Source organism: Rattus norvegicus, chromosome 18 (genome assembly GCF_036323735.1).
Source record: "Rattus norvegicus strain BN/NHsdMcwi chromosome 18, GRCr8, whole genome shotgun sequence".
Classification (NCBI taxonomy): Eukaryota; Metazoa; Chordata; class Mammalia; order Rodentia; family Muridae; genus Rattus; species Rattus norvegicus.
The window spans coordinates 42,389,178-42,415,082 of NC_086036.1; the positions used below are offsets into that span (position 1 = coordinate 42,389,178).

General features: G+C 42.9%; 1 long non-coding RNA gene across 3 annotated transcripts; it reads left to right on the forward strand.

Moving 5' to 3' along the window:
- The first annotated feature begins 1,041 nt into the window (after positions 1–1,041).
- On the forward strand, positions 1,042–23,987 carry LOC134482947 (uncharacterized). 3 transcript variants are annotated; one of them, XR_010059709.1, is made up of 4 exons: positions 1,042–6,757; positions 10,056–10,153; positions 11,303–13,563; positions 19,346–23,987. It is a non-coding gene; the product is annotated as an uncharacterized LOC134482947 (long non-coding RNA). The 3 variants fall into 3 exon arrangements; XR_010059708.1 differs by having other exon boundaries at positions 1,043–6,757; positions 13,429–13,563; XR_010059707.1 differs by lacking the exon at positions 1,042–6,757 and having other exon boundaries at positions 8,159–10,153; positions 13,429–13,563.
- Positions 23,988–25,905: the final 1,918 nt, after the last annotated feature.

Consider the following 25,905-nt stretch of genomic DNA (forward strand, 5'->3'; position numbering starts at 1 on the left):
TCTGAAGAAGCCTTGACCTCTGTATACTAAACTCAGGTCTGTGAGCAGTGATTCAGCAGCTTGCTTTCTTTATCTGAACTTGAGATCTTATTATAATTTGCCTGCTCCACTGGGTCCATGGAAAAGCAAGTCAACATATAAAACAATGGAATTTTAGTTTGTTTTGGGATTGTCTAATTTCTTCCCTGGGGCTAGGCCCCAGTTCTGGCATCTCCCAAAGAGCCAAGTGCTGGGGGCCAAGAGACAGTGGGTTCTCTGTTTTGCTACAGATGGGATAGGCTGAGTGCTTGTCATTTCTGTCCTTGGTTTTAATGGTCTTCTGCTGTTCCCATGTCATGCTGGGAGCTTGGGGATCTTTGTGAAGCTGCTTATATTTCTGTCAATGCGCACAATGTGGCCATCCCTTTCCAGGCTGGCAGCCTTCCTAGTGGGCTGCTTAATGTGGGACTCTGCCCCCCTCTGATCCTGGGACTGGCTCCAGACCTCTGCCTCTTCTCTTCTTCTCTAAGCCCAGAGGATTTGGGAAGTTTGAGGGAACTTCTTCATTCTGGTTCTTCAGGGTGTGAATAGAGAATCTCTTCCCTCAAGGGCTTGGCTTTTATAAAAGAAAGACACAAAGGCTGGGGTTTGCCCTGTTTCCCACTGGATTGTGTGACTCTCTAGAGAGGGAGATCTGAGCTGGAGCTAGAGGGGGCAGGGTGGGAGAGATTTTTTTTGGAAAGGGAGGAAAATATAGAAAGGGGGGAAAACGAAGGTTTGAGAAGAAGTTCTGCCTTCTGAGGATTTGGTGTTGTTTTTAATAGTTACCTTCAGACACCCCTGGTGGTAAGTCAGGAGCCAAACGCAGCCTCTCCCCACTCAAGACCTCTCTTCACATTTGCAATGGCAGCAGCAGGCACTGTTAGCTCAAGGACTAAGTTTTCAATGTCTTATGTTTATCTGCTTACTCATATTTACTCTGGAATATGTTCACACACACATGCCATATATATATATATATATATAATATGATATATTGGTTTATATATGATAACCAAAATTTTCAAATGGGGACCTTTTCATCCTGTAATGGCCTCTCTTTTTAGGAAAAAAACTGAGGGAGAACTGTAGCATCTGTTTCTAGAAAAGAAACTTAGGATTCCCAGCAATATCAGAAGTTAAGTAGTTAGAAACTGGGCAGATCTCTGGCAGAAGATCCCCACCTGTGGACCTTAGAAAATTCATTCATAAACAGTGTTCATCCATTAGCTAAGCCAGGAACATCCCTATCTGAATATTTGGCTACATCCAAAGTATTGTAGTGGATGCAACAGAGCATACCCAAAGAATGCCTTATATCAGTGGTGTGGACTGCTACACAAGCCTTAAAGGACCCAAAAGACCACAATAGCATTGGGATGCGATGCTCACCCTGAAGGCAAGTGTGGTGGCTTGACCTGTGATTTTATTATCCAGGTACTAGGATATGGCTTACTTTGATAATCCTATCTTCTTCACTCTCTGAAATGGGAATAAATAAAACATTATTATAAGATACTATGAAGTGTGAATAGATACACTAATACAGGAAGCAATGGGTAGTGTTTGCTATATTTATTAGTAAAACTTTTCTTACTTTCTATTACCTTCCTTTCTTCCCTCCCTTTCTTTTTTTCTTTCCCTTTTCCTTCCTTTCTTTCAATTCCTTCTTAATCACAATATCATCTCTTAGATGATCATCTAAACTTCTAAAAAGAATATTTAGATTTACCATTCTGTCCATTGTACTTTAGATAGAACTGTAAACAATTCAGCATTATCTGTCATTTTAGGGCACTTAGCCTCATGGTCAATGTCCTAGTTTGAGCCACTGCTGTGATGTAACACCATGATCAAAAGCAACCCGGGGAGAAAGGGTGTTTATTTCTCTTATAGTCCAAATAACAGTACATCATCAAAAGCAGGTCAGGAACTCAAACAGGACAGGAACCTGGAGGCAGGAGCTGTTGTAGAGGCCATGGAGGGGTGCTGCTTACTGGCTGGCTCCCCATGGTCTGCTCAGCCTGCTTTCTTTTAGACCAGGACCAACAGCCCAGGAATGGCACACTGACAATGGGCTGGACCTTCCTCCATCAATCACTAATTAAGAAAATGCCTTACAGCTGGATCTTTACGGTGGAGTTTTCTCCTGGAGGCTCAAGTTGACACAAAGCTAGCATACCCAGCACTGAAATAGACAACTATTTTGTGATTTTTGTTCTCCATCTGAATTTTAGGCAACTGGCTTCTAGTCATTCTATTAATATCTGTTCTCGATTACGTCAGATACGAGGAATGAAATTCTAAGAAATATTGTTTTAATCAAACATTCAAAGCATGTTTATCAGGCCACAAAGATGTCAAGGAAGTGAGTAAAGACACTGACAACCAAGCCTGATGGCCTGAGGTTGATTCTCAGAACCCACATGGGAGAAGAAAAGAACTGACAGTCTTGGGAGTTGTCCTCTTACCACATTTACACTGTAGCTCACGTGTAAATAAATGTAAAAAAGAAGAAGAAGAAAGAAAAATATGCATATCGGTGCATATTATTGAAAATCTGGAAGCAGGATGCAACTCTGGGTGAATTTAATTCTCAGGCTCAACAATGTCATCAATGGGGGTGGGGGTACTGGTTTTTCTTACCAAAAGTGAGGTTCATTGTGAGGTGGTCTCATCTGTAGGTGTCATCTGGTTTGGCTGCTGACAAATTCCATGTGTGTCCTAGCATAGTCTGAGAGATAGCCATTGTGGGGAGTGCTAACAAAAAGCAAGACGCTTTCTTCCTAATCACTAAGCTGTCCCCAGTTCTGCTGGCCTAGCTTTTGTACCATGCACTCTTGAAGCAATTTCTGTGCTAGGGGAGAGGTGGTAGCGACTGGTTTAGACTCAAGCTGCATATTCATCCTCAATGGGAAAAGTGTCACATTCTATCTGGTTCAGAGCATGGTGGCTCATTGGAGGTATGACTACCTGGAAAAGGGAAATCAGGCCAGTCGCAACAATGGATGATGAATGAATACCAGGAAAGCCTTTTCGACTCCAATGAGGTAACTGTGCCACCTAATAAGCTAGGATTTAGCATTTCTAAGAGCATTCTGTTATCACTTACTGCCCAAGGCTGGATTGATGATTTGGGGTTTTGTTTGTTATCTGTTTTGTGTTAACAGCATAACGTATGCCTCATATAAGCCTTAGGCTCACGAGTACGAACTGTGCCCAGGACTGAGTCAGAAGACTCTAGCCATGGAAAATTCATATTAGACATGATTGTGAAGGGCTGAGTGCTCATAAAGGCATATCCATATATATTAAAAGCAATCCCTTATGGTGCCCTACTTTCAGAAGGGAATTTTAGGGGGATGAGGGAGAATTAAGAGAGTCTGTGAATACAAAGCACGTTATATGTATGTACATAAATGTCACAGTGAAACTGACTATTTTGCACAGTGAATATACACTTAATAATTTTTTAGGAAAACAGAAATTCTAGTAGGATTGGGCTTTAACAACGTGCACAAATGTTTGTATATTTTTCATGTCAGCTTCTAACTAATCTGAGGAACTGGAAAAGGACAATTTTTAATTTTTAAGGTAAGTAGAGGGCTCTAAATTCTAACTGGTATCACTGTGATGCTCGGCAGTTTCCAGATTTTTTTCCTCCACTAAGTTATACAGGTAGGAGGCGTTCTCTGAGGACAGATTTCTATGGGGACACTAAGTACTCCTGTTACTACTTTAGCTGTATATACACTTATTCAAAAATTACACGAGAATTCAAATCAGTGACAGATTCTTCTCTATATCCCTTACTTGTCTTATTGCTAGGATAAAATGGCCGACTGTGAACTTAAGGAAGGAAGCACACCTGTGTGCTGTCAGTTCCTCAGGCTATCACCAAGGCAGAGATGGCATCACAGTCAGTATAATGTTTCAACTTCAGGCCTCTAAGCACACCTATGAGGTATAATATAGACAGAGCCTAGTTTCTGAGAATGTCTCTGAGGAATTGCCTTGATGAAGCTAATTAGTAACGTGAGGGGCCTTATTAACTGTGAGCAGAATATCAAGAATTCCTTGCTGGCTGGAGATCAGGACTGTATACATTGGAAAGGGTAAGTTGACATGCTCATGTCTAGTGCTTTCTGCCCTTGACTGTGGATACAAAACACTATGACCTGCTATCTCTCCTACTACTGTAACTTCCCTTCAGGGATGGGCTATAACCTGGAGCTGTGAGATAAAACAAACCCCCTTTTCACCATGTCACTTTTGGCTGGTATGTTGCCATCGCAACAAGGATAAGAAGCCAAGAGAGAAGCTATGGCAGTAGCAGGAAACATTACACTACATTTACCACCAGGAAGCAAAAAGCAATGATGAACTCTAGTGTTCAACACACTTTCTCATTTTTTTGTTTTAAACATTTATTTATTTTATATATGTGAGTACACTGTTGCTGTCTTCAGACACACCAGAAGAGGCCATCAGATCCTAGTACAGATGGTTGTGAGCCACCATGTGGTTGCTGGGAATTGAACTCAGGACCTCAGGAAGAGCAGTCAGTGTTCTTAACCACTAAGCCATCTCTCCAGCCCTACTTTCTCCTTTTTATTCAGCCCATGATCTCAACTCATGGAACGATAGTGTCCACAATTAGAGTAAATTTGTCCTTCAATTTTCCTTATCTACATAACCCCTTATAGACATGGCCAGAGATTTGTTCTCATGATGATTATAAATCCCATTAAATCGGCAAACCAAGTTAGCCACCCAATTCCCAAACCTTTGTTTTGCATTAGGCAGATGAGGTTAGATTATGCTACAGTAAGAAACAACTCTGAGGCCAGTGAGATGGTTCACTGGGTGAGGGTCCCTGGCTCCAAGCCTGATGACCCAAGTTCCACTCCCAGAATCCACATGGTGGAAGTGGAGAACCGACGTTAGAAAGTTATCTATTGACCTATGTACAAGCTGTGCCATGTATGCATATATGTCCACATAAACATGCACACACACATACACGGAACATATATGTGTGTGTATGTGTGTTCATGTGCACATGTATATCATACATGTGAATATATGATGTACATGGCATATATGTTGCATGTGTATGTGCATATGTATATTATACACATATATGTATTTTTTTAAGGAAACAACTCAATGCTTGAGCAGAGAAATAATTTCTTTATCAATGTGACCTTACAGCAGAAGGGACCTCCCAGGCACCTGGCTAGCAGAGAAAAGTTACACACTAAGTCTCACATCTGGGCAGAGTTAGTATTTCAAATTGAAAACTTGTTATTATGTCCCCAGAATGCCACCTATCAGTTGGTTCCTATTTTATAACAAATATAAGTCACACAGATTATACTACTTGAGGACAGGGGAAAGTAATACCACTATATGCTCTGAGAAGGGGAGATGGAGATTTTTATGAAAGCCTTAATTACCATTGCTGATTTAAAAAGAGAGAAAAGAATCGTTTGTGAAAACTGAGTTCTGAGCCCCTCAGTGTTTAGTTTTTAGTTAGTTATGTCTCCTAGTTTCTAATAAAGCTGATGGGAGTCCTCTCGGGTCAGTTTCTCCATGTGTGCCAGGCAGAAAGAAGGATTTTATAATACTCTGATGCTTATTGTTCTGATAGCTTTGATAGTCAACTTGACACAGCCTAGAGTCATCTGAGAGGAGAAACTTCAACTGAGGACTTGCCTAAATCAGACTGGACCATGGAAATATCTATGGGAGATTGTCTTGCTTAATAATTGATGTAGGAGGGCTCGTTCTTAGGCAATTGGTCTTGGGCAGTATACAAAAACCTAGCTGAGTAAAAGCCTATGAATGTCTGAGCCAGCAAGCAGCATTCCTCAATGGTTCCTGTTTTAAGATCCTGCTGAGTTCCTGCCCTGACTTCCTTCAATGATGTTCAAGACACAGAACTATCTAAATAAATCCTTTCTTCCCCTCATGGCTTTGTTTATGATATTTGTCTCAGCAATAGAGATTGTGGTGATTTAAATATGTTTGACCCAGTGAGTGGCACTATTAGGAGGTGTGGCCTTGTTGGAATAGGTGTGGCTTTGTTGGAAGATGTGTATCACTATCAGGGTGGGCAATGAAACCCTCTTCCTAACCACATGGGAGCCAGTCTTTTCCTAGTGTCCTTAAGATGAAGATGTAGAACTCTCAGCTCCTCTTGGACTGCGCCTGCCTGGATGCTGCCATGTCCTTGCCTTGATGATAATGGACTGAACCTCTGAACCTGTAAGCCAGCCCTAATTCAGTGACGTTTTTATAAGAGTTGCTCTGGTCATGGTGTCTGTTCACAGCAATAAAACCCTAAGTAATAACAGGTAAAACTAGAAAACATGTTGTCTGCATACTTTAGTTTGGCAGACTAAAATATTGTTATATAAATAAAAGCACTACAAAATGAAAATTGATTTCAAAGGACCCAGTGAAGACCCAGACTAAAACTCAGTTAACCACCTAATATTAGTCAATACATACCTACATATGTGTATTTATAAAGTTTTAGAGTAACTGAAATTCTAACTACATCTGTTTATAATACAAAACATTATATTAATTTCTGTTTTGACTGCAATTTTTTTATTTTGTTTTTTCAAGATAATGTTTCTCTGTATGGCCCTGGCTGTCCTGGAACTTGCTCTGTAGATCAGGCTAGACTCAGAGATTGGCCTGCCCCTGCCTCCTGAGAGCTGGATTTAAGGTATGCACTACCACTGTCTGACTTCGTTTTCTTAGTTTTCTGCAGCAAATGTCTTGAATAATGGTCATGCTGCATTTGTGGTCAGCTAAAATACTGAAGAAGCAATTGAAAAGGGTAAAATTCTAGATGATCTGACATTCTTGTCCCTCACCCTATGGGCCAGTCATAATTCTCTCCTCTCGAGTGTGGGCAGGACTGTAAATGCCGTGAAATGTTGTTATATGTCAAAGAGATTTTTTAGATGAGATTAAAGTCCAAACTCCGTTGATGAGCTAGCCAAAAGGGAAAGTGCTCTGCATGGGTGGGCTTGAGCTAACTAGGCAAGCTTTTGAGAAACAAGAGTCCAAATCCCACTTTACCTAGCCTTGAAGAGTTCAGCTGCTCTGTTGGGTTAGGGGGCCATGAGTGGCAAGACAGAAGATGTCCTTGAAAGGGACTGAAGGACAGTCAACAAGCCTTTGGGGACCTCATAGGACAGCTGCAAGGTAATTAATTCTGCCAACACACAGGGAGCATGAAGGAGGATGCTGCCTCAGATGAGCTAACATCCTAGCCTACTCCTTGACATAGTGAGAAAGGGCCTTTGCAGAGCGCTTAGTTACACAATGCCTAATGCTGACCTGTGGGAACTGAAGATGGAAGCTGGTCTTGCTCTAAGCCAGTTATAGAATAAAAACGAACAACAAAACCCAAGTGGGTGTGGCAATAAGGGGTGGGGCCACTGCATAAAATCAAGGAAGCATGAGGATAAGCACACATTGTCCCTAACTAAAATGGTGGGAATCAGAACTGTGGTTAGCTTTGAGGGCGATCAGTTCCTGGGAAGACGAAGAAGGGACCCACTAGAATGTTAAGCATGATAACATCTTGGTGGAGGTGCTGGATTAGGGCATTAGTGCCTACATACAAAACCAAACAAAGACCTGTATGCATGTTTAAGGCTTGCATATATTTATATCTTGTTAAAAAAGAGAACTCAGTGGGTATGAGTGCTTGCTATGTAAACTTAAGGACCCAAGTTCAAATCCTCAGCACTCCTGTAATTGAGTGTGGCCATAACAGGAGGATCACTGGGATTTGCTGACTCCCATCTTTGTTCCAGGTTCAGTCTCAGGGAATTAAGGTGAAATATGATAGACAGGATGCCTGATGTTCTTTTCTGGCCTCTTTGCAGGCATATGCACCTGTGTGGTACATACCCAAACACATACCACACACACACAAACCACACACACACACACACACACACACACCTCACACACCACACACACACACCTCACACGCACACACCCACACACACACAGAGGGAAAGGGAGAGAGGGAGGGAAAGGGGGAGGGAAAGGGAGGGAGGAAAAGAGGGAGGGAGGAAGAGAGAGAGAAAGAGAGAGAGAGAGAGAGAGAGAGAGAGAGAGAGAGAGAGAGAGAGAGAACAACAAGGAAAAATAAACCTCAGTGACCTTGCTCATGATTACCAACATTCCCTGAGCTAAACTCTACACATTTCAGGCCTTCAGGAAATACTTTAGAATATTTCTGTAACTCTGAGGGACAAAGCCAGGGCCTCACACTTGCCAGGCAGGCACTTTGTGGCTGAGTTCCATCCCAGACCCTTGTTTTGCAATAAAGTCTCCCTGTGTAGCCTAGGCTGGTCTACAGTCTGTTATGTACATCAAGTCGACCTCTCCGTTTCCTAGCTTCTACCTCTTGAATGCTGAAGAAACGCTTTTTTTTTTTTTTGACTGTTGTAAAATATGCACGATGGAATCGTATAATTTGAATCATGTCAAGCATACAACTCAATGACGTTTAATACATTCATATCATTGTGCAACCAACACCACCACCCGCCTCCAGAACTTTCACTATTCCAAGGGGAGAGAAATACATCCTGCTGCAGAGACACCTGGCTCTGTTTTGTTTTTGCCATGTAAACAAGGCGGAGAACAATGCCTAGTGGTTTTCAAGGTATTTCTCCTATTGTACTTGCTTATGTATGAGCCTGCCCTTTAGGCTGATGCATCTCCAGGGTTTTGTGAATAGTTCTTGGAAGGTTACTTTCTTCTTTTCAGGACCAAGTTGCTCTGTTTGTGTGTTCTTGTTGTTGTCTTAATAATTCCCTTCCAGCTCACCTTTCATCACTTTCTCATTCAAATCATGGTCTCCTTCATAATTCTCAAGAAACATCAAGACCATTTGACCTTTACCACCACCCCCCACCCCACCCCCCACCCTACCCCCACCCCACCCCCCGCACCTCCACCTGAAATGCTGTTATTTCCTTCCATGCCTGACAAGCATGGGCCATTAACTCTTTTACAAAATTTATTAATCACTTACTCTCACTAGTTTCCAAAACCTTCTGGGGGTGGGGGTGGCTATTTGTCGTTAGATACTTGTTCAGGCATTAATTCCATTTGAAACTTCAGACCATCCTCCTCCTGTGCTTCCACCCTCCACGGCTGTGGCCTGGGGCACTTTTGGTTATTTATGTATTTCTACAATCTCTCGTTCATCTTCCTTTATATCCTTGCCTTATCTATTTCACTGAGTGTTACTAGCAAGCCAGGCTTTGTCTTCTGAACCTGGGATGACCTGTGCCACTCACTGGCACAATATTATTTAATATTGACTGAATGGAAGTTAAGATGGGCACTGGGTACAGACTTTAAGGTTATAGCTAAATTACATCTGCCACTTAAAGGTCATGGCAGGGTAAGTTGGGGGTGTAGCTTAGGTGTCAGGATGCTTGCCTAGCATGCATAAAACTCCGGGGTGGATTCTGAGCCCTGTGTAAACAGGGCTTGGTTGTGCACACCTGTAAGCTCAGCATTCAGGGAGCAGAGACAGGAGAATCCAAATGTTAAGGTCTTCCTGGGTTACAGAAAAGGTTTGAGGCTAGCCTAGGATACATAAGATCCTGTCTATAAATAAATATATAAATTAAAACTTCCGTACCTTAATCTGCAGGTACAGACAATATGGCTGTAATAGGTAGAGAAAATGAGGTGGAGCCTTTTAAAGTTGCCCGCATGTGATGGATTTATGATATTAATTGAACAAGTATGTAGGGACTGAATATTGACTCCTCCCCTAAAAATGGGCTCCCTCTCTTATTAATGAAGTCGGACATAGTGTACTGTAAATCTCCCAATGCTTAGTGCTCTCATTTCATGCATACTAATGAGGGCATGTCCTGCAGTGTGGTGGGGGAAATCATTTATCCAGCAGTAGGGGAAATAACATCAGTACTTGGACCCCCGCTGACTTTGCTCACATTTTTACTTTATTTTTTTTTAAGATTTATATTGGCAGTCTAATGAAATCACTGAGTGCATTAAATAAAAGGCATGTCATTGCGAAGGTTATGAGCCTCCGTCTCCCCTTGGCATCTTCTAGGTAAGTGACGTATAGACCGGCTCCCCGTGGCTCTTTCTTCCACACAGCGGCTGTCATTTTCATTTCTGGTGTCTATTAAAAATTAATCACAGAACATTCAGAGAAACTCCAGAGTTTTCCATAAGGCTGGAAAGATAAGTTTTGATACAGGATGGCAATGTGTGTCTCCTCTGCACTATCCATGTTTAACGTGGATGGCAGTCTCATTCGCTAAGACAGAATACACTGAAAACACAACCTTAGACTTTTGTGGTCAAGCCTATAGTATTTCCTAAACTCTAGAAGCAAGGAAAGGGGTAGGGTAAGTATTCGGGCTAGTCTGCTGTTGCAAGCTATGATTTGAGCTCCTCCTCAAAGGGAAGATATGCCCAGACGGTGGATATCTGATCTGGCTACAGTTTAATGAGAGCAAACCCCAAGCAGCCCAGTGTGAAGGTTCAGGCATACTCATCCACTGCATTGTTCTTTAAATGTCAGTGGAAACACTTGTGGAAGTGGTGGCGTGAAATACCTCAGCAGTAACAGTCCTTGCAGTGTATGCCTGAGGACCTCAGCTTGATCCTCAGAACCCAACATGGAAGAGAGGAACCAACTCCTAAAAGTTGACTTCTGACCCCCACAAGCTTGCTATGCCATGCATATCTGCACTCAAGCACATAACACATACATACACACCCGTCACATACAGACACAATAATAATATATGAAATTAAAACATTTGCATGTATTAGTTTGTAAGAGTACTGAAATAAAACAATTTTCTGACAAGAAAGCTAATAACTTAATGTGGCATCTCCCCAGCATCTTTGTTTCTGTATATACTGTATCTATACAGTTGTCAGAGCAGTTCATACTGAGTAGGAGCCAATGGATTGATTCTTTAGTAGAGGACATTGGTTAGGATAGTTGCTGAACCAACCTAGAACTGAAGGCCAAAAATGGATGAGGTCATGGCTGTTGTCACAGCCAGACAGAAATCAGGCCAGATCCTTTGCAGTGCTGATTGATAGAAGTTTTATCTTTGCACCATAAAAAAGACAAGCTCTTATGATTTCCCCTCTGCCTTTGATTTGATTTCCTTATTTATTTTCCATTGTGTCAATTCTGTTGTCTGTCTGTCTGTCTGTCTGTCTGTCTGTCTACTCACAGAGAGAAAAAGAGAAAGGGAGAGGGAGAGGGAGAGAAAATGTATATGTCTATTCCACAGAGAGGATGAATGGAAACCAGAGGACATCTTGTGTGAGTCCACTCTCTCCTTCTACTATGTGGGTCTTGGAAATTAGAGTCAGTTCATCAGGTTTGGCAGCAAGTTCCTCTTCCCGCTAAGCCAACCATCTCTTATATTCTGATACCACATCTATTAGCAAGGATGAAAGAACTAACTGTGGTTTTCATTTTCAACCTAGCTGTATTCATATATCCAACCCTTTCCCCACATTGGGCTTCAAGCTAACTCCACTCTTCTTTCCACACTCTGGGATTTCCCGGGGTTGCACCTGTTTCCAGTGTTTTTGTGCTTCAACCTAGACTCCAGGAAGAGTTGGAACACTGATCTTGGCCTATTCCTTATTTTGTCCCAGAAGAAGATGAAGCTTCCCTTGCCCTAGCCACTATGTCATGTGGAGACAGCACCAGATGGCTTTCTACTGTTGTAGCCATTGACACTGCATGGACAGTAGACCTGCCTGAAGGACTGGGTCCAGGTTCCACTACCTAGTGGCTCTTGGGTAAATCCCACCCACTTTTGAACTTATTATCTCTCTTCTCTCAAAAGTAGGAACAAAGGATATAATCTTCATAGAGCCAATTCAAGCATCACCTAGAGAGCCCGACACAAAGTGTGCTCTGGAACCAACACTGACTGTGTGAAGCCATTGGGTAGGACTCACAAGAAGTCATGAACTGTAGCACCCGTTCCCCAGCTCTACGTGCAAGTTTGCTTCCTTGGGGGTTAGAGTTCAGGGAGGAAAAGTTCTAACTGTTGCCAGATTGGAGAGAAAGGAGAGCAAAAGCTAGCTAAGACATCAGGACAGCAGCCAAGTGGTCTGGTCTGAGGCTCAACTGTGCTTCAGGCTCAGCTGGCTGCAATGCTGGGCTCCACACCAAGACACACCCCAGAATGCCACCTGAGGCAGGCTTCTTCCAGCCTCCCTTTGCCAGGCTAACAACTACAGGTTCCGCCCAAAAGAGGAACAGAACTCTCTAACAAGTTCTTCACCACTGCACTAGAGGGTGGGTTGTACATAGTACATAGTGATGTTTTATCTCTTGCCATCTTAAGGCTTTATGTGGCCACCCCTGTAGAGGGGCTGGCATGGGTTGATGCTCTCTGAAGCAGTCTGTCTTCCTCAGTTTGTAAACATTTGCTTTTCCTGTTCACTTCAGCACTGTCCTGTAAAACTACACTCACCCTTTACTTCACGGAAACCCTACTTTGGGCAGAAATATGCCACTTGACTCACCCAGCAAGAAGTACCTATAGGCTGACAGGGGTTTGGGCCCAGATTCCCAGCCTCAGTTGAAGCTTTAATTTCTTGGCCAACCACCACGGAGGGCCTGAGCCCATTAGAGGCACATTGTGAGAGGGATCAGTCTTCACAGAAGTACAGGGCTCCTTCTCCCAGTGGCATTCCATGTAGACCAGACCCAGTATATGGAATTGAGTCTGTTCTTGCAGGTGCCCTCCATCTGTGACAGGGCAGAATGAGGTTTTCTGTAATACTGCGTGAAATGGATGAGGGGAGGTGGAACCCAGGCTAAGGACTCATTTTTCTTGTTGCCATATTTCTTTGCTTGTTATACTTTCTTTAGACCCTCGAGCTCTTGTCAGTGACCCGTTTTCTGAATGGAGACGTCGCTGCTTTGAAGTCATAATTTATCTGGCAAGAGCAGCTAAATGAAGCACTTTTTAGCTTGCATCTGAAAGAAGACTGGGAGTTGTAAGTCACCTCCCAGCACTTGGGTAAATTGCAAAGAGGAGAGTCCACTTACCCCAGGGAGTCAATTTTTACTTATTGCCTTTTCCTCTGAACATTTTTTCTCAAACATTTTTCTCGCCCTTGCTTTCATTGCAAATTCTGAGTTAGGCTGTTCAAATTAGGTGTTTCTGATTTATTCATGGCATGTAGTTAGCCATGAGGTAACACGTGACTCCTTTATCATTAAAAGCTAAACAAGAGTCTTGAAATTCGGCCTATAGAAAGCCTAGGGACACATTACATTTTTCCTAACTATTCAAAGACAATTACATTCAATATAAAATCTTTCTTTATCAGCCTGTAAGATGGACAATTAGGAGGTTTGACTGCATCTCTGTGCCTGGATTCAAGTCACTTCCTTATCAACGATTAGCACTGTGACCTTAGGCAAACTCCTGAGCCTTTCTGTGTCTTGGTTTTCACGGTTGGGAGGTAAGTCAGACTCATTCCTTCTTCACAGGCTTTTAGCAGGTAAGATATGACTCTAGATGGGCAAAGAATAGAAGGGCATATGTTATAGAAAGCAAGTATAGGTATGAATTCTTAATGAACTGCCTTCTTTTTCTTATATTTTTATTACTCTTTTTTTAAAAATTATTTTCTTATATATTACATCCTGACCACAGTTCCCCCTCCTTCCATTTTTCCAGTCTCCGTCCCTCTGTCTTCCCTTTCTTCCAGATCCATCCTCACAACCTCCCACTGTCCCCTCCCCTCAGAAAAGAGCAGGGACATCAATAAGACCAGGCACATACCACCACACCAAAACTTGACAAGACAACCCAGTAGGTTAAAAAAAAAAGATCCCATAAGTAGATAAAAGCATCAGGGATAGGCCCCTCTCCCACTGTTAGGATTCCCACAAGAGCACCATGCTACTCAGTCATAGCATAAAGGCAGAGGACTTAAGTTCAACATCTAAAGGCTCCCTGACATCTGCAAGCCCTCATGAGTCCCTGTCAGTTGATTCTGTGACCATGTTGAACTGCCTTCTAAGTGTTATATTTGAAGGGAAACACACAAACAGACCAGAAAAGCAATATTTCTAAAACACCAGAATCTTTGGCCTTCATGCCTTCGTTATTAAATGACTATTAGAAGAAACACACAGCTAACCCAGAGACATTTGCGGATCTCACTGAAAGGGTTTTGTTAAGTAAAGTCAGGTGTGTTATCTATTTAAGTCTTCTGGGTCTGACGATGTGCGATTTGGAATCTCAACATTTTAAAGGTTGAAGAGAAATGTCTTCAATGTGCAAGTCTGCATAATAAAATCCATCTGACCGAGTAGAGCTATATAGAGTGGCCAGCGCCTTTGGTGTCTTCCCCTCACCTCTTCTGTGCCTTCCTACGCACTCTTGAGAAGCACATATCACACTCTGTGCAAGTCACAGGAAAGAAAAACAATAAAAACACCTCTCTATCTCCATATGTTATTGCTTTTTCTACCCACTGAGTTTTCAGGGTAATTACTTGTTATTAAGTTTGCCTATTGAAGACAAAAGCTATTCAAGCAAACAATACCTCATGTCTTGTGATAAGCAGTAAGATTTCCCTAAGAGGATTGTTTTGGAGGCCCCTAAAATGTTCCTTTGCTGTAATTCACAGAAAAGCACAAGAGAGCAGTTGAACTGTGCAACCAAGTTTTATTAGGAACTCACTGGGACAGTAACACGTGGTTTCTTGTTTACAACACACATGGACATGCACACATACACACTCTCTTCACATTTGCTCTGGAATTGGTTAATAAAGCATTTAGGGTTGAATCTTGGCAGACTGGATAGCCGATTTTCCCTTCTTCCCAGAAGTTGCAAATATTACATTCCTTAATCTTCGCAGTATGAGGCTAGCAGGGCTCTATTATCAAACCCATTTTATGACCAGGCAGTCGAAGGAGAATTCTAGAGATTTCATCAATTCAGAATAAACCAGGTTAATCACCTAGTTTCCATAATTCACCCACATGGACTCAAGCTCTTTCCAACAGGGGACAGGCTTGTGAATTTTATTTCTGTAGCTGGGAAATAAGTATGAGGGAGTTTTACACAATATTAGACCTGACTTCAAAGTCTGTTTCAGATTCACAACAGTCCCTACTTTCAGATCCCATCAGCAAGGTGAGGTCCTATTTGTGTTTTTCAGGTCTGCTTTGCAGGCCTGTCCACTAACCTGCTCTCAGGGACCTAGCAGCAGCCTATGTCATCACCTATTGCCTGCTGGGTATGCCAGGTGTGTACTACACATAAAAGAACCCCAAGACACCCCAGATCTCTCTCTTTGAGGTCTCCATGACACACACTCTCTCTCTGTCTCTCTCTCTCTCTTTCTCTCTGTCTGCACCCTACCTCTCTGCCCTCTCTATTTCTCTTCCCCTCCCCCAGTAAACTTCTTACACTAGCTCTGCTACCTGGTGTAATTTCTCGAGAGTATACCTTGGCATGGTCTGACGAGGGTACCCCCACCCTCGTAATTTTTATCCTACCATGCATAATCTATAATCTTTTATTAATTTCTGTCATCATTAGGAAGAACTATTAGTTTCCAGGATGGGTGTGAGGACTTTTGAGCTCTTAGAGAGAGAGAAGTTTACTCATTCCCATTGTGATCCTTAAGTTTTGTCAAATCAATATACACCAGTGTCATCTGGGAAGAACTTCAGTTGAGAAAATGCCTCATCAGAGTGGCCTATAAGGAAGTCTGTGAAAACATTTTCTCAGCTGATATGGGAGGGACCAGAACACTGGAGCAGTGCCATGCTTGGGCAGGTGGCTCTGGCTGATACAAGAAAGCAGGCCAAGTAAACCATGGAGAACACACCAGTAAGCAGTGTTCCTCCACGCTCTGATTCAATGTCGGCACCTAGATTCCTGCCATGAGTTCCTGTCATGGCTTCTCCCAGTAAAGGTCTGTCACCTGAACTTGTAAGCTGAAAGAAAGCCTATCCTCCCCAAGCTGGTTCTTTCATTTGTTTGTTCTTGATTTTTGGTTTTGTTATGTCTTGGTGTTTTATCATAGCAACAGAGAGCAAACGGGAACAACCATACTCTTAGCAACTTGCCCAGTGTGAGGTACACAACTGGCCTTAATAAACAACTTATGCATTCTTTGATGCAATTTTTTAAAAACAAGTCTTTAAGTTGTGCATATATATGTGTGTCCATTTGTATGTATGTGCACACTAATGTAGAGTCCTGTAGAGGCTGGAAGAAGAAGGCACTGGTTCCCAGAAACTGGAGTTACAAGTGGTTGTGAGCCACCTGTTAGGGATGCTGGGGACTGTGGTCCATTTCTCTAGAGGAGCAGCACATGCTCAAAACCTCTGAGCCGTGTCTCCAGCTCCTGATGTGATTCTTACTCTTATGTAACACTGCTGAGTCTCGGTTGTTGCTGCCAGCTCTTCAGACTGCTGAAACGAATCTACAATTTTGGGGGGGCTGGTGAGAAACTGTCTCATCAGTCAGCAACTGTGCTCAGTGCTGACCACTGAGGGAGATTTTGAAATGCCTGATGGTCTCTTTGGCAAGAGGACTTAAAGGTGCAGCTGGTAAGATGGAAATTATATAACTTAAATACGAATTTTGATATATGGATCCTCAATTCTAAGCAAAACACAGTTTCAGGGAAGGGGCTAGAAAAGGGATCTAAGGGAGTTGGAGCTTCAGTAGGCAAGACAGAGAGATGTCAATGAGCAAAGGTAAGGCTTTCTGTAGGGATGAGGGTCTTTATAAACAGACTGGCATGGTCTGACTGACATGAGGAACAGCCACTGGACGAAATGTGTATGAGAGAAGATAAAGGTGAAAATAGGAAAAACTCTGCAATGTATTTCATGATCTTGAATCCCCCTCTGGAACCAACCTAGCCAGCCTAGGTCTCTGGTGGCCAAGAGAGCAAGGAATGTCAGAGGAGGCTTGGTGCCTAGAGGATGACGAAGATGGGGGGGACCTTATCCTTGTTTCTCCGACTCCCCAGTCTCCATGTCACTCAAACCAACACTGGAGATTCTATTCAGAAATCCCTCCTGGATGGTGTAGCACATGCCTTTAAGGCAGAGGTTATTGGATCTCTATGAGTTCAAGGTCAGCCAACTCTATAGAGTGAGTTCCAGGACAGCCAAGGCTACACAGAGAAACTGTCTTAAAAACCAAAAATGAAAGAAAGAAAAAAAATCTCCCTTGACAATGACCTTACTCTCTACAAGGCAGAGGTTTTCAAATTTGGGTATAATTTGATTGGGGGTGTGTGGCTTTTGTTTCTTTCAGTGTTGGCAATGGAACTCAGCAAATTATCTATGCTGAGTAAGCACTCTTTACTCAGCTACACCCCCAGCCCTGGGATCACTTAGTCAACAATACCCCATACAACCAACAGACCTAAATAACAAGTAAATGCCAAATTCTGGCATCTTTCTCCATACTACCCCTAAATTCTGACTCAGTAGATTGGGGTCTAGTGAATTCAATGTGTGGTCCATAGACCAAAATCTGTTACAATGGCCTGAAAAGTAAGGAGCCAGGGGAAAGTTGAACCTCACAGAGGATGGACAGCCAAGGAAAAGCACATCAGAAGTACACTATATAATTAGCCTCTCTGACTTTTTCAGAGTTTCAAGTGCCATCTAGAACCATTTTTTTTTCTTTTCCAATAACTTGGGCACTTAACCTAAATTTGAGAAGTAGAGTTATCTACACAAATGGCAGAGAAATCATTCACCTTCCAGAAGCCTAGGAAGTAAGGATACTGAAGTTCACCTTAATCCAAGGACATCCTGAAAGCAGATGCTTGAATTTATGTCTTGCTATCTGCCTTGCCCAGAGTAGCTCATTTGAAACTACAATTAGTAGCAAATTACAGTCAGAGCAACTTTCCCAAGAGCTGGTTCATTCTGTTAGGAAACCGTTTAAAAGATCAGACTGGTGCAGCCACTAAATCAAATGAGTATATCTAGTACCGGTGGTTTGGGTCTAGTACCGGTGGTTTGGGTCTCCCGAACCTGCACAGGCTGCAGGTTGGCCTCTCTTTTGGCAAAAAGCTTTAGCTCCAGACTTTGCTGTACTTATCATGTTCGCTCTAAGAATGCCCAGGAATAGTACTAGACACTATTAGCACTATTTTGTTAGTAGAAAAACACAGAATGAGGGTCTGTAGAGATGGCTCAGCGTTTGAGAACTTGCTGCTCTTGCAGGGGACCCAAGTTTAGTTCGCAGAACCAAAACAATGGCTCACTATCACCTATAACTCCAGTTTCAGGGGTTCCAATGCCTCTTCTGGCCTTCCCTGTGTGTGTACAGGCACATACACATCACATAAGAAAAAACTTAAAGTATACCTTTTTTAAAATGCAGTATGAGTAGGGCATAGGAGTGCATGCCTTTAATCCCAGCACTCAGGAGGCAGATGCAAGTGGAACTCTGTGAGTTCAAAGCCAGCCTGGTCTACACAGTGAGTTTAGAACAGTCAAGGCCCTGTTTTGAATAGTAATAGAATAGTAAGACCCTGTTTTGAAAACAAACACCACCACCAACAACAACCATTTAAGAATGGTAAAATGCCCATTCTGACTGTACCTCCAGATGCAAAAGTAAAGAACAGTCTGGTTCCTTCGATAGTACAAGCTCTGTGCAAAGAAGGAGAGAGGGTCTCAGAAGCAAGACTTTCCTGGTCAACTTTTCTTTCGTTCACACACAGTGAGGAAAGGTTGGACAGCCTGAGTCACCCCTAAGTGCTGCACAGTTGCAGGTCTGACTGTGAGAACTGGCTGACTGGTTTGAGCGGAGTGGGAATGGCCTGGAGTACACAATGCGGGCCTTGAGTTCTAGATAAATAAACCTGGTCAGTGTGAGGATCTGAGAAAATTGTAGAAAATATTTCATTTCTTATATCGAGACTCTGGGGATAAAACTTCTATAATTCTTTGTTTTTTCACTTTCTACTGTTCTGCAGCTGTATGCTAGAGTACGGCCATTCCACATGAGATAAAATCAAAGAGCCCTATGAGCAAAGAAAATAGGTTAGGGCTAATCTTATTCTTCTCCTCCTCTTTCTTTGTCTGCCTCCTCCTCCTCCTCCTCCACCTCCTCCTCCTCCTCCTCCTCTTCCTCTTCCTCCTCCTCCTCTTCCTCCTCCTCTTTCCCCTCCTTCTCTTCCTGCTCTTTCTCCTGCTCCTGCTCCTTCTTGTTGACTTTTTTTTGTTTTTTGTTTTTCCTTATAGGCAAAAGATATCTGGCTTCATTTCATGCGATCCTGGCTGGATCTAAAGCCAAGTATTTGTTAGAGAATGTAAAGCCATCTTTCTGAACGACTGAATATAATGCAGCTGCCTTCGTTTCTCCATCTCCAAGCACTACACCTACAATACCCTGATGGAGAGAAAGAGCTTTTGAGTCACCAGCCAAGGCCTCAAAGACAACCCTCTACCCCTTCAAGAGCAGGCAACCTCTGACTATCTCAAGGGGAAATTAAGTTGAATTGGAATTGAAAGCCAACACCTTTTCCAGAAATGTGAAGAATTCTGCTGCTTAGATTCTGTGCTGGGCACAGAATGGGTGAGTCTCTGGAGCTTCTCCAGGACCACCCTGCTTCTGACTCCCAGCCAGGTGTCTTCCAGACTCTAGTTCAAGAAAACACTTTTTAGAAAAGGCATTTTATCCAATCTGCATGATTCCTGCATGGTCCTGGGCCCACTTCAGTATCCTGGGTTCTGTAACAAGGGTCAGTTACTCAGGTAAAGGGAAGAACTCTGCCTGTCACTCAGTGTGGGCTCTGTGTCTGTTGAGAAGACACAATTTGAAACGGATGCCTCTTAAGGTATTCACCATCTCTATCTACTTAATGGGTAGTTGAAGAACTGGGGTGGAATAGCACCTTCACGGCATCCAGATGTAGACAGCAGCTACAGGAAGTGTGTGTGTGATCTGTGTGCGGCTCTTCCACATCCCACTCCTCTTCAGTGTGGCTCCACTAAGCAAGCATCCAAGAACCCTAGGAGCAGAGTCATCTCCAGCCTCCTCTGCTGCTTGTGTAATTGCTGATCCTGTCACCAATCATCGCCTAGGAAAGTCTACACTGAGCTGTGTGTCTCCCTACACCCTCTCTGTGTGACTGGCTATCTCACGGAGTCAGCAGGGAGCACTCTAGTCTTCTCAACAGCAGCCTTCTTGCTCTTCTTTTATTTTTTATTTTTGGTTTTTCAAGACCAGGTTTCTTTATATAGCACCGGCTATCCTGGAAATCACTCTGTAGACCATACTGGCCACCTGCCTTTGCTTCCTCAATGCTGGGATTAAAGGTGTGTGCCACTCCACCCCTCCTCCGCTGCCCCCACCACCACCACCTGGAAAGCACTCCTTGCTGTTCTGGCCATTTTATACTTTGTGATCAGATCTCCCAGACTGCTTTGAGGACTGACTCCTTGTTACGATTTCCTTTCTCGTACTCAGTCGTATGCCAACTCATTTTTCATGTAAGCTTTAAAATCCCGCATCTTTCCTTATTTTGTAGTTGAGGATAGTAAGACACAGGAAACTGAGTATCTCCTGTACACAGCTGGATGGGCACTTGTTTCACTGAATCCTCTGTTCCTCCTGTCTTGAAACATGTGAGAGAAACAGACAGAAATAGAGAGAGTGCATGCAAGTTTATTCATTGAGAAAGTCATTGAATGTTTTACTCAAGGGAATAAAAACAAGATAAAGCATGAGTATTTGTAGAGACCCCTATCACATTAGATATTTTTATTGTTAATGATCCCGTTATTGCTTGTTATTGACACAGGGTCTCAGTAGCCCAGGTTGGTTTTGAACTCACTGTATAGTTGAGGCTGGCCTTGAACTCGTCATCCTTCTGTGTCCATCGTCTTCCAGGTTCTGGGGTTACAAGCATGTGCCTCCATGCTGCTATGCCTGGTGAGGCACTTTTTATTTGGCATTTATTTGAGCTTTCTATCAGGTTTCCATCATCTAAATGAATTAATATGGGAACTGATAGCTCAATAGATTGTACTTCGCTTTCTAAAGATTGCACTTCTGGGAGGAACCGTGCTTGGGATCCAGGCCTGACTTAGTCAGGAGCCATTCCACTATGCCATATCCCTAGAGTTATGTGGATAGATAGCATCATCCTGGACTCTAGAGAGGAAACCCAGTAAAGTAGACTGCAGTAGTCACAGGACATGACAGGGATGTCCTGCTGCTCCTGTGAGCCTGCCCTGTGGCTCTCCTTTCAGCTCTGAGAATATTTTCAGTCTGATGTGACAGTAAGGGAAAATCCAGGGCCTTGGTGTAGTGTTGAGAATGGGACACCCAGTGTGCACGTGCTACATACACTATCTGATATATGGCTGTGACCTGGAGTGTAGAGAGATGGTGGTGGCAAAGACAAGGTGGTGGGTCATCTTCTTTCTATAGAGCATTCTACAGAAACTCATAGTCCAGCCTGACTATGGGACAAATACTAAACAAAGGATAGACAGACAATAAGCTCCCAGGAAACACTCCATTCTAGTTTTTCTGGGCATCAATTTAGGAGCTGGTTTGCCCTCCAGGTGGCCTTCTGAACAGAGGTGGGGAAAGAGACAATAAGAAGGGAATTTACAATTGTTGACCAAAGGTAACCTGGTTAGGATATAATCTTTCCTTTTTGCTTGTTCTGAGCCTTCATTCATTGTATTTGTCTTTGAAGAAACTGCCACTGTGATTGTTCCTACTTCCTCCCCTCCCCCTAGGGAACTGACATGGGTTCACTGTAAATTGTCATAACTTGCTTTTTTCTGCCTTTCGAAACCTGAGGTGGGCTTGCAAACTGGTAAAGTGATTTAAATATGAAAAACAGCCATTGAACTCTGGGTTTTGTTTCTTCTTTAAAGAGTACAAAGTGACTTTCAAAGAGATCAGGATGAACTAACCGATGCTATTTTACCAATTCTCCCAAGAAAGCAAAACCCCAAGAAAGAGCAGAAAATGATAAAAAATTAATGTCAGATTGGCGCCACAAGATTCCCAGGACTTTTGACTTCCACACTCATACGCTCCTTCTTTCATGAGTTGCTTGGGAACTCCACCTTCTTCCTGTTGGACAAGGGTGGAAGAGTCGGTCCACCCACAGGACTTTGATTTCCAGGAATGTCAGCAAAATAAAAACTATAATAGTGTCCTCTTAACAGTGGACAGGACAGGCTGTGGGGTTTTCTTGATAGCACCTGACTACATGCTACTCTGGTACAGCTGGGAGTGACCTACTTTGTTCCTTCATTACAAGGTTTTGCTTGGGAAGTAACAAATTACAAGATGAGAGGCTCTGATGTTAAAACTCATCCCTGAAACTCAGTAAGGCTTCTCTGTGTCAAATCCCTAGGCCCAGGTTCATGAATTTTGTTTATGTATTCATTTATTAATAAGGTAGGTCGTGCTGAGACATGGATAAAAAATTAAAACATAAATTCATCAGAAGGACCCATCATGGAGCTAGATTAAAATTCAAAACCTCTGAATTTCCCAACACCTCCTGCCACAGAATAACAAGGTCATTACTAATCGCAAACAAAGAGTGCTCTCTCTTCTCCCCAATAGCAGGCAGGAAAGCAGACCTGAGAATACTTACATAGCTTAAAAACATCACTCCCAACATCCCAAACCAAAACAAAAGCTACTTGCTAAAGAGCCAAACAAACAGAGAAGTCAGCCCCCAGCAAACCCTGGTGAGCTGCCAAACCCAGTTTCTGGCTGCTTGCCTTGTGGGAATTACGTAATTCCCAGACAAGGGCTCTCCACTGATAATCTCAGGCTCTCCTTAGACTTTTACTCCTGGGAACTGACAGCAAAAATGAGGTGAGAATCTCGCTTCCACCAGTGTAACAAGGATGCTGATTTTTATTAGGTCATTTTGTCAGTGGGGTAGTTAGAGAAGGTGTGGAAGGAAATGCCATATTTATGAGGTTATAGAACAAATTCTATTTTTCACGCCCTAAAAGTAATTAGAGTATCCATGTTGACACTCAGTTAACCATGCCTCCAGCGCTCAAAGGCCAATAAATGTGAATACCCAACCCAGGAGGTACTGTTAACCCCCTTCATCCTTCACAGCGGGACAGCAAGATCTGGGCTGTGGTGCTATTCCGGTGCTTAGCTCTGGAAATGCAGAAGATGATGAGAGGTGAAGTTAGGAAGCTAGGATCAGAGGCAGTGTTAGTGACCAGCGCAGACAAGATACCTTCCAGATGCTCCACTGATAATACCTACAATGACTCCATAACCTGTTGTTCTAAAAGGAATCTCAACTTGCTGGGAATTGAACATGGCGAGTGCTGACTTGAGTTTCATTGACTCTAAAGCCCTACCCACACCCACTGGGGGATTTCACCTTTTCACCTGAAAGTGTCTCATGCTGTCACTCACTCCATGGGGTCTGCCTTTATAGGAATTTATTCCTAAGATCAAGGCCTACACATTCCCGTCTGTGCAGTTTCAGCACAACAAGCCACCTGCAGCCATTTAAATGTAAACCAAGATGCAATAAGAAGGGCGGCACAGTTTCTCTGCCTCTTCAGTCACATTCCTGAGTACGTTGGAACCACATGTAGCCAGTGCAAACACAGTAGAATGTTCCGGTCTTCATAGGAAATTTTGTTGGACAGCACTGGAGCTGTGGAGCTGGACAGCTATGGGACCTTCGTAGTCTTTTTTAAAGATTTATTTATTAATTTTATGAATATGAGTACACTGTAGCTGCCTTCAGACACACTAGAAGAAAGCATTCGATCCCAATACAGATGGTTGTGAGCCACTATGTGGTTGTTGGGAATTGAACTTGGGGCCTTTAGAAGAGCAGTCTCTCCAGCCCCGAGCTTCATGGTTTTAATAAGCCCTCTTCCTAGCCGATTGCACTTCTCCTGGCCCTGGAGGATCCACCTCAGCCTGCTTATTAGAGCAGAAATGCTTTGGTTCCCTACTGGGTTTCCAATGGGAAAAAATAGAAGTTTACTTAAGTACATTGCCCAGTTACTGCTTCTACTCCTGGGAAGTGAAATTTTACCAACTGGTTAACTGAGGAAGAATAATTGTGAAGCTATCTACTGGGAGCACCAGTTCTGCTGTACCTCCAAGGCTCTGCCTCTGCACTGGGTTGGATGTAGGACATCGGGAACATCTTCCATTTACCTTTTAATCCACTTCTCACTATCTTGCTTCTTACTGTGAGAGCCAGTAAATCATAAAATTACATACATGGCAGAATAAAAGAGCAACATCTGAGGTTGGGCACAGGCAATGTCAAGACACAGAGAACAACATGAACAGGGGAAACCTATCTCTCAGGTCACGTCTATGACTGCATGTAGGTAGGAGACCTCTTTGACCAGCTTATGAAAGAGTTAAAGGCCAACCAAATTTGGTTTGCAGATGAGTTGACTCTTATATAAGTTGAAAATGATCTGATTTAATACAGCTCCATTTAGGGATAATCCTGTAAAACAAAAGAAAACAAAAAGTGGAGATATTTTGGCAGTATGCATGGCAGTTTATGCAAAACAAAGCGGTAGTATACAGTAAAAGCACCCAGAAGCCCATGTTTAGTAATAAGGGGCATGTTTAGCTGTTGAGGACCTAGGAGGAGAAAGAGTATAAGATTAGGAACAGAGACATCGGGGGAAGACGTATGTAGAAGCATGTATAAAGAGAGTTTACACTTGTGTTAAATAGTAATGCTTATAGTGAGTATCTGGCATGAAAGACGCAATGAACACCACGTATGCATAGTGGCTTGGTCAGCTGAGGGCAGTTATAAGCTTCATGTCATGATGACACAGTAGAAATTATGCATGACCCAATACCACGGATTCCTTCTCATCAAGGCTAACTTGCTACTGATAAATATCCAGACATCTAGGATCAGCAATCAACACTGAGCCACTGGCTTGGCTCCATCCTCAATGGAGATCAACCATCCAGTTGGTGGCAAATGATTACACTGGACACCTTCCATTTTGGAAGAGTCACTGATGTGTATTGACTGAGTCAGCACGTACACTGGGCACAAGACTGTCGTTTTTGCCTAAAGGCATCTGTCAGCATGACTATCAAAGGGCTACAGAACGCCTGGCTCACTGACACAGGAGCCTGTTTGGTATTACATTGGCTCGAGGATCCTGGGTAAAGAATAGGAGGAGCAGCAGTGGGTTCATGATCATAGTCTCCATTGGCCTTATCACATACAGCAACACCTTGAAGACAAAGTCCCATAAAGTGATGAAATGATTTTTTAATAACCAGTGAGGACACAAATTAGAGATGGGCATTATCCTCCAGTTCACAGTGTACCCCATCCTCCAATCAGCAACAATTTTACGGACAGTTTATGCATAGGTAGCATTGTGAATCTAGGAACCAAGGAATAAAAATAGACAGGACCCTGATTATGTCCCCCTTTCAAAAATATATGCATCATTTTTATTATACTTTAAGGTGTCTAAGTTTGGAAGGTCTCAGTACGAGAAAGAACACTTCCTCTAGAAAACTCATCAGGAGCCTTACTAATTTTAATTATGCTACTGCAGGTAGAACAACCTCCATTTCTTTCTAGAGTAAGGAATCACTAATGATCACAAAAAGGCTGCTGTCCCACACCAGGGTGATCTGGGAATTCCTTCATTTATGCTTTATAGCAAATGGACAAATGTAACAGCCATAACTAAGATCTCGTTGACAAAGAAAGGTTATGATGACCACCAGGTAAACCACCGGGGAGGGCACATTTGTGTTTGTGCGTGGATCTGCCTTG